A 9,658-nucleotide genomic window follows, 5' to 3' on the forward strand; every position below is an offset into this window, starting at 1 on the left:
CCGCTGTTCACATGTGAACTCCGGCTCTGCCTTCTGAAGGCGGTATAGTTTTAAAAAGGTGACCCTCTCTTGGCCTCAGCACCCTCATTTGTGTGTGCTAAAGGTCAGTGTTCTGGACTTCCTGCATTGCTGAGAAAGACATTCAAACACATGGTAGGAGGTTCCCATGTTAGTAGTGCTTGCCAATTGGCTATGGTTCTGGTTTGCCTGGTACTCCATGACTGCTGGGCTGCTGCTCCCTGCTCTCTGCCAGCTGTGGGACTACCTGTCCTGCCACCAGCAAGTGAAGTCCACTCTTCTTCTCTGGGGTAAAGCCACAGAGTCCAGCACTGTAGACTACGTCGGTCTCTGCCAGCCACCTGCTGCAGTTCTCTGAGCAACTTCAACCCAGGCTTTTTATGGCCCCTTCCAAAGTGGGGGCAGCTGAACTAAGCTCTGGGTGGAGCCACCCTGACAGTCTCCTCATACCTCATCAGGCATCAGACAGACCTAGATTGAGAGCTGGAAATGTGGGCACCTTCAGAGTGTCCTGTGTCCTTGAAGAGAGAAAAAATAAAATAAAAAATAAAAGGATCTACCCTGTGGTTCTAGCGACAGCCAAGACACTCTTAGAACACAACTTCACAGTTAGTGTTACACACTTGTGACTCTGCAAGGGCCCTTGGTTACGCGTACCTTCTGTGACAAGGTTGGGTGATTCAGTCAAATGAGTCTAGAGGATGAAGGGATGGAAGCAATTTGCCCGGAAGAATATGCCTATCAAGTAGCTGAGACCAGGTTTGAAGGTGGGTGTGTCTTCTTCCAACCCCACTGCAAGGGATGGGCAAGGGGATCTGGGGCAGAGTACTGTAGTACACACACAGGACCATTGTTCTGAGCTCTGTCCCACAGCATGGAAGCCATCACATTGTTAATACGCTGTTTTCCTTTTTTTTTTTTTTTTTTTGCTTTGTTTGTTTGTTTTGTTTTAGGTAAGGTTTCTCATGTAGTCAGGGTTGGCCCAGAATCTGTGGCAATCTCACCTTACACCCAGGTTCTGGTGTTAAAGATGCTTGCCTGGCTTCTGGATTGAAAATATTTTTTAAAGTTGTTTTAGATTTTTTAAAAATGAGTGTTTTGCCAGTATATATGTAAGCACATCTATACTGGTGCCCAGAGGCCAGAAGAGGGAAATGGATCCCCTGTCAACTAGAGTTACCGATGGTTGTGAGCTGCCATGTGGGTTCTGGGAACTGAACCCCAACCTTCTGGAAGAGGGGCCAGTGCTCTTGACTGCTGAGTTGTTTCTTCAGCCCTTAATTTAAAATATTTTCTTAAAAAAAAATTGCATTTGAGGGCTGGGGAGATGGCTCAGTTGGTAACGTGCTTGCTATGCAAGAACCCAAGTCCTGATCCACAGAAAGCCAGATCCTAGCATAGGTGCCCATTGTTCCTACCCTTAGAGGCTCAGGAATGGCAGACACATGGTTCACCTTCAGCCTCCTCCACAAACCACAGGTGTTAGTTAGCAGAGAGCTGCCTTGCTCCTTGTTTTGGTTTAAGTAACGTTGTGTTTTGAGAAGGCCAGGCCTCTGCCTTCCCAGGCAGACTGGCAGGCAGCCAGGTGTGAGTCAGAGGTCACAGATGCCACATCTAGGGCACCAAAATCAGCTATGCACAATGCCCTCCAACTCCCTCGTTCTCTGCTGTTCTTGCCACAGTGCTGTTTTGCAATCATGCTCTCTGGCTCCAGCACCTCGGGCTGAGAACTCTCCTGAGGGCTGGGCTAAGAAGCCAGTCGCCAGGAGCTAGGAGCTAGGAGCCAGGAGCCAGGAGCCAGGAAGGAACTTTTTGAGAAACTGAGAGCCCCTGATCTCAGTAGAAGGTAACCAGGCTACAGTTCCTGGAAGGAACTCTGTCCCTGGTGGCAAGTCTCCCCTCGGTGAGCCTTCCTAAGTCTCCTTGCTCCGGACTCTTAGGCAACAGCAGCAGCCTCCAAGATGGCACCCTAAGACTACCTACAGGCATTCCTGTGAGCTGAAGGACTCTACACAGAAGAGCACTAACCTGTGTAACCCATAGACTGTAGTAACACCAAATGGAGCCTTTCTTCCAGATGTGCACGGAGGTCACAGTACTTCAGCTTGTGGTCTCTAGGACCATGTGAGACACCATTAAATCCTGAGGACCCTCACCAGGTTGGGCAAAGGCTTCCCATCCATAGTCACATCTGTGTACCAAGCATGAGCTGCCTTGGAAGGAGAGTCCCTGTCTAGAATGGTTAATATATGCTTGGCCCGGGCTGGAGAGATGGCTCAGTGGTTAAGAGCACCGACTGCTCTTCCAAAGGTCCTGAGTTCAAATCCCAGCAACCACATGGTGGCTCACAACCATCTGTAATGAGATCTGATGTCCTCTTCTGGTGTGTCTGAAGATAGCTACAATGTATATAATAAATAAATAAACCTTTAAAAAATATATATATGCTTGGCCTAGGAAGTGGCACTATTAGGAGGTATGGCCTTGTTACAGTAGGTGTGTCACTGTGGATGTGGGCTTAAGACCCAGATGCCTGGAAGTCAGTATTCTGCTAGCAGCTTTCAGATGAAGATGTAGAACTCTCAGGTCCTCCTGACTAGATACTGGCATTCTAAGACTCTCAGAGAGAATCTTCCCTCAGGAGGGAGATCCTCAAGCCCAATGACCAGTCCGAGTCTACAGGCTGCAATCAGCAAGAGGATTTTTATTGATCAGGATACACAGGTATCGGTGGGCGTCCCAGTCAATTTGGAAGACTGGCGCACCTAGCAGAGCCAGGGTGGGCTTTTTATAGTATTTTGGGGAGCAGAAGCAGGCTTACAGAAGCAGATGCATGGTTACAGGGATGTGATTGGTGGAGTAAATGAGGCATACGTGTATGTTACTTATTTTGGCTATAATCATAACAATGAGTTAGCAAAAAGTACATGGTGGTCAGGGCTTCCGGGGGGTCAGGGACTTTTTCTTTTTTCTGTCAGGTGGCCCATGGAGTAGTGCCCATAATTTAGTCTGGTTTCTGCATTTTGTTTTCTTTTCTGGTCTGTTTCGTCTAAATGATGGGTCAGCTTGTCCCACATACTTTTTACTTCTATAGTTGAGGGCCTTGGGCTTGTACAATTCCCTTTCTGGGAGGGGGTCTTTCATTCCCCCATTTTCTTTTTGTCCTTGAGTGGAATCTTCCACTCAACTTGGTTAAGGTACCTCTGTTTTTTGTTGTTTCACCATCTGATACTGTTGTCTCAGCACAAAAGTTTGAATGACTGAAAGTCTGTATCTCTTATTATTCCTGTCTGATCTGCATAGAAACAACATTCTTCTTTTAGTGTAGCACACAGACTCTTTCTTTAAGGAATATCAGGTCTAATCTTTTCCTATTTTGAAGGACTACCTCTGAGAGGGAGGTTAGGTATTCTTGGAGGTCAGCTAAAAAGTCTTTTTTATTCTTTTTATATCTGAGTCAATGGCAGTTCTGAATTCTCTATAAGCCTTGCATTGTAGGGCAACAGCAGATGTCCTTGTGTTGTCCTTGTAGCACCTAGATAGCCTTAAATAATTCTCAACTCTCTTTTGTGTCTTATTAAGTCTTTAGCATCAGGATTCTAATCTGGACACTATCTAAACCTATATACCAAGGTCTTTTAGAACTTCTAAACTTATATAGGTTGTGATCCCTGAGGCACAGTCCCAAGAAGTGTTAGGAGTACTAACATATGTAATGTTACATCATTTGTAATAAAAATCAAGCCTATCTTTATACCTATTCCGAGGGAACCCAGGGCAAACAGGCAAACATGAAATTCTTGTTTTTAAAACACACTCCTCAAGTGAGCATTATAGCAACCTCTCAATCACTTAAGTCTAGGGAGCTTTTTGAAGATCTGAGTGTCCCTCTAGGTCCCAGCTCTCAGCCCCAACAGCTAGTACGCTGCTGGTGAGGGCTGAGACTTGATGGCTGTCAGGGTGGTCAGCAGCACCAGGTACGGTCCTTTCTAGCGAGGCTCGAGTGTCTGGGCTCAGTGTAGCTGCAGTCTCTAACCTGGAACTGATGACATGTCTCGGGGGTCTCTGGGGCATAGGCTGTTGTCGGCTGTGAGCAGATTTCTTTCTGTATCACCTGTAGGTCTTTTAGCCTGGCATATAAATCATTATTATTATGACATGTTGGTTCAGTAACATCATCTAATATAGTCAGGGGAGCTGAGGCCCCATATAAGATCTCAAAGGGGGTAAAGCTGAATCTGGAAGGGGTATTTCTTGCTCTGAAGAGAGCAAGAGGGAAGGAGTGTCACCCAGTCTGTGTCAGTCTCCATGGTTAATTTGGTCAGGGTCTCTTTTAAAATTTTATTTATTTATTCTACCTGTCCTGAACTTTGAGGTCTGTAAATACAACGTAATTTTCAATCAACCTCTAAATATCTGGCCACACCCTGGCTTACCTTGGCAACGAAAGTAGGGCTGTTGTCTGACCAGATTACCTTGGGCACTCCAGACCTGTGGAAGATTTCTTCTAGTATCTTCTTGATGACTATTGAGGCCGTCTCTTGCTTGGTGGGGAAAGCTTCTACCTATTCCTGAAAAGATATCTATAAACACTAGGAGACATTTATAACCATATTTTCCTGGTTTTATCTCTGTGAAGTCCACTTCTCAGTAGTATCCAGGTCGTTCCCCACGGAGCCTCCTACCACAGTCAACTTTCCTGAAAACAGTTACCTTTTGGCATGGTATACATCAGTGCACTATCTGTTCCACGAGATACTTGAGACCTGTGACATAATATTTAGTTTTTGAAAATGTCTGGATGAGTTTGCTTACCCCTAAGTGAGTCTATTGATGTATTTGTTTTACCATGGCCTCTGCCTGTAAAAATTGTAGCAGGATCTTCTTTCTCGTTGAGGTGTACCAGAGTCTCTTCCTCGGCCTGGCTGGGTCATGTAGGGCCCTTAACAGAGCCAGAATCTCTTTTTTTTCTTGTCCTCAGATGTCAGCAGGCCCCTCTGCTGATGGGCTGTAGCAAAGGCATACGTGCTGTCTACATAGATGTTAAGTCTCCTTCTCGGCTCAAGGGCTTTGGTGAGGGGAGCAAGCTCTACTCTCTGAGTAGTGGTGCCTTCTGGTAGGGCCTGAACCCATATGACTCTGTTTCCATCAACCACTGTTGTCCCAGCCCATCTTTTTTCTTCTCTAAGAAGCTGCTCCCATCTATGAGCCAGATGGCATCTACCCCATCTGTTGGCTGATCAGTCCGATCTTTATGCCACTCCTGTGCTTTAGTGAGCTCCTGTTGACAGTCATGAAGGGGGGTGTCTAGGTCGGGGTCCGGGAGCAGGGTTGCAGGGTTTAGACTCGTAGGGGCAGTCTGGAATCACAAGGAACAAGTGGGATACCCGGCCCACGCCAAGGTCCACTGTTCTTCGGGTAGTCCATGAGTATCATTTGTTGTCGGTAGTCCCCTGTACTCAAGGTCTTTTGCTGGACACTAGCCCATTTGGGCGTAGGAGCACAGAGTGTTGGGCCCCCGTATTCACAAAACAACTGGGCAGGCTTCTCTTCTATCTTTGTGCATAGCCAGCACTCTAGGACCAAGAGGCTTGCCTTCCGGGTTGCTGGAGAGGCCCTTCTTGTTCTTTCTGGGGCAGTCCCTGACCCAGTGTCCTTTTTCCTTGCGATAGGCACACTGATCTTTAGCTAGGAATTCTCTTCTGTTGCCAGGTACTGTCTTCCTAGGTTCCCTAACTACTGTGGCCAGTATATATTCCTCTCCTGTCTTTTATCCCTCTTTAGCTCTCTAGCTTCTTTTTCCTTTTGTCTCTTTTCTTCCTTAGCTTCCTGTTCTTTTTACCTTTTTTTCTCTTTTTCTTCCTCAGTCTCTCTCTCATATCTTCTGCATCTTCCTCTACAGCTATTAGATGTTGTCCACTTATGTAACTATACTTCAACTTTATTTTCTCTGTAACTTACACTAACTCTCAGCAACTTAGCTTAACCCTTTAAATTTCTGTAACTTTCTCTCTTTATATCTTTTTCTTATCTTAGCCAGATTGGTGGGGCATTTTCTAGCCCCTCAGAGACCCACCCTTGGAGCCTGTCGGCAGACCCGGAGCACTCCCTACCTTCAGGGGTATTCAAGTTAACAGTCAGGAGTGAGGGTCTTCCATCCATGTCTGGAACATTCTTTCTGGCCTCCAGTAGGATTCTGTCTTTCCTCGGTGGTAAAGAAGACCTGTAACAGTTACTAACAAGCATCTCAAATGGGATGTGAGAAAACAAGAAGAGAATCTAGAGAATAGAGGTTCACTGAAGAGGACAAATAGCATTTAGTCACACAGCTAAACCAGGAGGACTTTTTGGGACAAAAAGGCTGTTGTAAAAATAAGCACAAGCTTTGTGTCTGTGAAACAGAACGGCAAGCAGAGGGAGCTGATCTGTTACCGACCATCTCTCTGGACTTAAGAACTAATAACAAAAGGATGGAGAGATGGTTAGGACCTGGGTGCTAGATGCCAAGTGGCTGACAAAAGAATTGTAACCAGTTCACCTGGGACTTTTAGGAGCTCAGTAGCAGCCCTTTATCAAACTGTCTCAGTGGGCTAAAGGCCCATGGAAAAGAAAACATTAATCCTGACCTTGGCCACAGCCAAAGCCCGAATTCTAAATTTTGACTGGCAAAACAAAGTTCTTCACAGTTTGTTGTAGATTCCCTCCGAAACTATCTCAGGGGCTTCTCTGTCCCCCAACCTGGGGCATTTTGACCACAGGGGTAGGAACTGGCTGTTGTGGGGATAGGATCAAAGGCACTCTCCATGTCAATGATGACTAACAGGGAAGGTTACTTAATGTTGGAGATCAACTCCTCTCTTGGAATAGGGCCAGCAGATAAGGCAGGCTCCCTTAAAGAACTTCTCTTAATGAACACTCTCCTTCTGTGAGCAAGTGTTGAAGGTCTGGCCACTGAAAGCAGCAACTGGAATTATTATTTTTTAGGGCCAAAAGTCTCATAAAACAACCACTAACTCTATATTATCTTTTTGTTGTCAAAGCGTCAACCCCAGCCGGCCTCATCACCTTGAAACTCCTCTTACGCTGACTTGGCCAGAGCTGCGCCACTGCCCACGCGCAGCCTGCAGCTTGCTAGCAGGCCTGCATGCTTGTCACCCTCAGCCCCTACATTTTCCTACTCTGTGTTGTCCCTTCCTTAGAAGCTGTGAATGTTTAAGCAACAGGGAGAATTTTTCTTCAGGATCTAAGGTAAAGCTTTCAGGCTCTTGTTAATACCTGCTTCAGACAGGGTCACTCACTAACCTGGAGTTCTTAAACGGTATAGACCCAAGCCAAGTAACTAAGCATTTACAGAACAAGTCACAAAGCAAGACAAGACAGGACAAGACAAACACTGGCCAGCTTACCTCCCGGTGGGTGGTCGGTGGTCTCTAGGCAGAGGATCTCCGATCCCGGACGAGCCCCCATATGTAAGACTCTCAGAGAGAATCTTCCCTCAGGAGGGAGATCCTCAAGCCCAATGACCAGTCCGAGTCTACAGGCTGCAATCAGCAAGAGGATTTTTATTGATCAGGATACACAGGTATCGGTGGGCGTCCCAGTCAATTTGGAAGACTGGCGCACCTAGCAGAGCCAGGGTGGGCTTTTTATAGTATTTTGGGGAGCAGAAGCAGGCTTACAGAAGCAGATGCATGGTTACAGGGATGTGATTGGTGGAGTAAATGAGGCATACGTGTATGTTACTTATTTTGGCTATAATCATAACAATGAGTTAGCAAAAAGTACATGGTGGTCAGGGCTTCCGGGGGGTCAGGGACTTTTTCTTTTTTCTGTCAGGTGGCCCATGGAGTAGTGCCCATAATTTAGTCTGGTTTCTGCATTTTGTTTTCTTTTCTGGTCTGTTTCGTCTAAATGATGGGTCAGCTTGTCCCACATACTTTTTACTTCTATAGTTGAGGGCCTTGGGCTTGTACAATTCCCTTTCTGGGAGGGGGTCTTTCAGCATGTTCTCATCTTGATGATACTAGACTGAACCTCTGAACCTGTAAGCCAGCCCCAATTAAATGTTGTCCTTTATAAGACTAGCCTCGGTCATGGTGTCTGTTCACAACAGTAAAACCCTAAGACACTGTCCCTGTGGAGCTTTCAGATGAGATGGCAAAGGGGTACCTTTCATAGCCTCACACAGCAGCTCAGGCTGGAACCACTCATCCTAGTGTTTGTGGACTCCCAGACCTCAGAAACAGTGTAATACATGGTAAGGTCATTGTTGATGGGTTTGGCTTGTTACATTGGAGGGTGAATCAAAGGCACAGGGAAGTGAGAGATAACCCATTCTTCTAGCAATGGCTTTATGACTCATGAACTACAGTCTAGAAAGTTCTGTTGGAAAGCCTTTCACTTGGTCCCATCTGGTTTCATGCCTTGGCGTCTTAGGGTTTCTATTGCTATGAAGAAAACACTGAGGACCACAACAACTCTTATAGGAAAGCGTTTCATTGGAGTCAGCTTTCCAGGTCAGAGGTTTAGTTCACTGTCGTCATGATGGGAAGCATGGCAGCATGCAGGCAGATGGAACCTAGAGAAGTAACAGAGTCCTACACCCTGATCCCAAGGCAGCAGGACAGAGTGACAGTGGGCTTGGCTTAAGCATCTGAAACCTAGTGCAAGGCTTTCTTGGCAAGGCCATACCTATTCCAACAAGGCCACACCTCCTAAGTGCCACTCCCTATAGGCCAATGGGGACCAATTTCATGCAAACCATTACAGTTGGATTCTGTGTATGTCTACCTGCAGTCTGTGTCTACTCTGCCATGAGGTCCTGACTGTGTGTCTGTTGTCTCTTTCAACCATAACCTTGGGCAGAGTCCACTGCAGGTATTGTAACTTGGGACTGTAAGAAGTAATGGTGTTTTCCAAAGTGCTTTGAGGTTTTTGTAAAACTTAAAATCTCTGGGCCCCAGCTGGGTCATCCATTGTGGCACCTCTTGTCCTTGTCCTGATTCAACAAGGCAACACTGAAGGGTCTCCAAGGAAGCCCGGTTAGTTTCAAGTCCCAGTTCTCATTTCTTTTTTCTTTGTGAGACTTAATAGCCCAGGCTGGCCTCCAACTTGCTACATAGCTCCTGCCTCTACGTTCCAAGCTTCCAAGTGCTGAAATGAGGGTCCAGCTACTGATGAAACCCAGGGCCTCAGCATGCTAAGCAAGCACTTTGAGCTATACTGCCTGATCACTCCCTCCTGGAATGGTGTTTGTGAAGCGTCAACTTTATACTGTGGTTCCAGAGCAGGTACTGGAATGTTCTCCCACATACCAAACGTACCAGCGTCTTTCCTTGACATTTCCTTGGCCCTGCCTGAAGCCCTAGGTTCCTCTTTCATCCCTGTATGTAGAGTATGTCCCTCTTAATTTCCCATCATGCCCTAGATCACCAACCCAGGGCCCAAGGTTGAGGGCAGTGACTCTCTTTGATTTTTTTGGTTCCTTGTCATTCCAGATGAAGGCAGTGGTTCTCCCTGAGGTCCCATAGAAGGACAGACATCTAGAGGGACACACAACCCCAAACAACAAGAGTGAACCCGGGGACAGTGAGGAACTGGTGTAAAAGCCAAGAAGCTTCTCTTACAAGATCATTTCAAG

The 9,658-nt window shown here is 46.5% G+C and overlaps 1 long non-coding RNA gene across 1 annotated transcript; it reads right to left on the reverse strand.

Moving 5' to 3' along the window:
* Positions 1 to 2,789: 2,789 nt before the first annotated feature.
* On the reverse strand, positions 2,790 to 6,575 carry LOC148007853 (uncharacterized). The gene is made up of 2 exons (XR_015647727.1): positions 6,132 to 6,575; positions 2,790 to 4,148 (listed from the first exon to the last, which is right to left on the reverse strand). It is a non-coding gene; the product is annotated as an uncharacterized LOC148007853 (long non-coding RNA).
* Positions 6,576 to 9,658: the final 3,083 nt, after the last annotated feature.

This window comes from Rattus norvegicus, chromosome 1, assembly GCF_021556685.1.
Source record: "Rattus norvegicus strain SHRSP/BbbUtx chromosome 1, alternate assembly SHRSP_T2T, whole genome shotgun sequence".
NCBI lineage: Eukaryota > Metazoa > Chordata > Mammalia > Rodentia > Muridae > Rattus > Rattus norvegicus.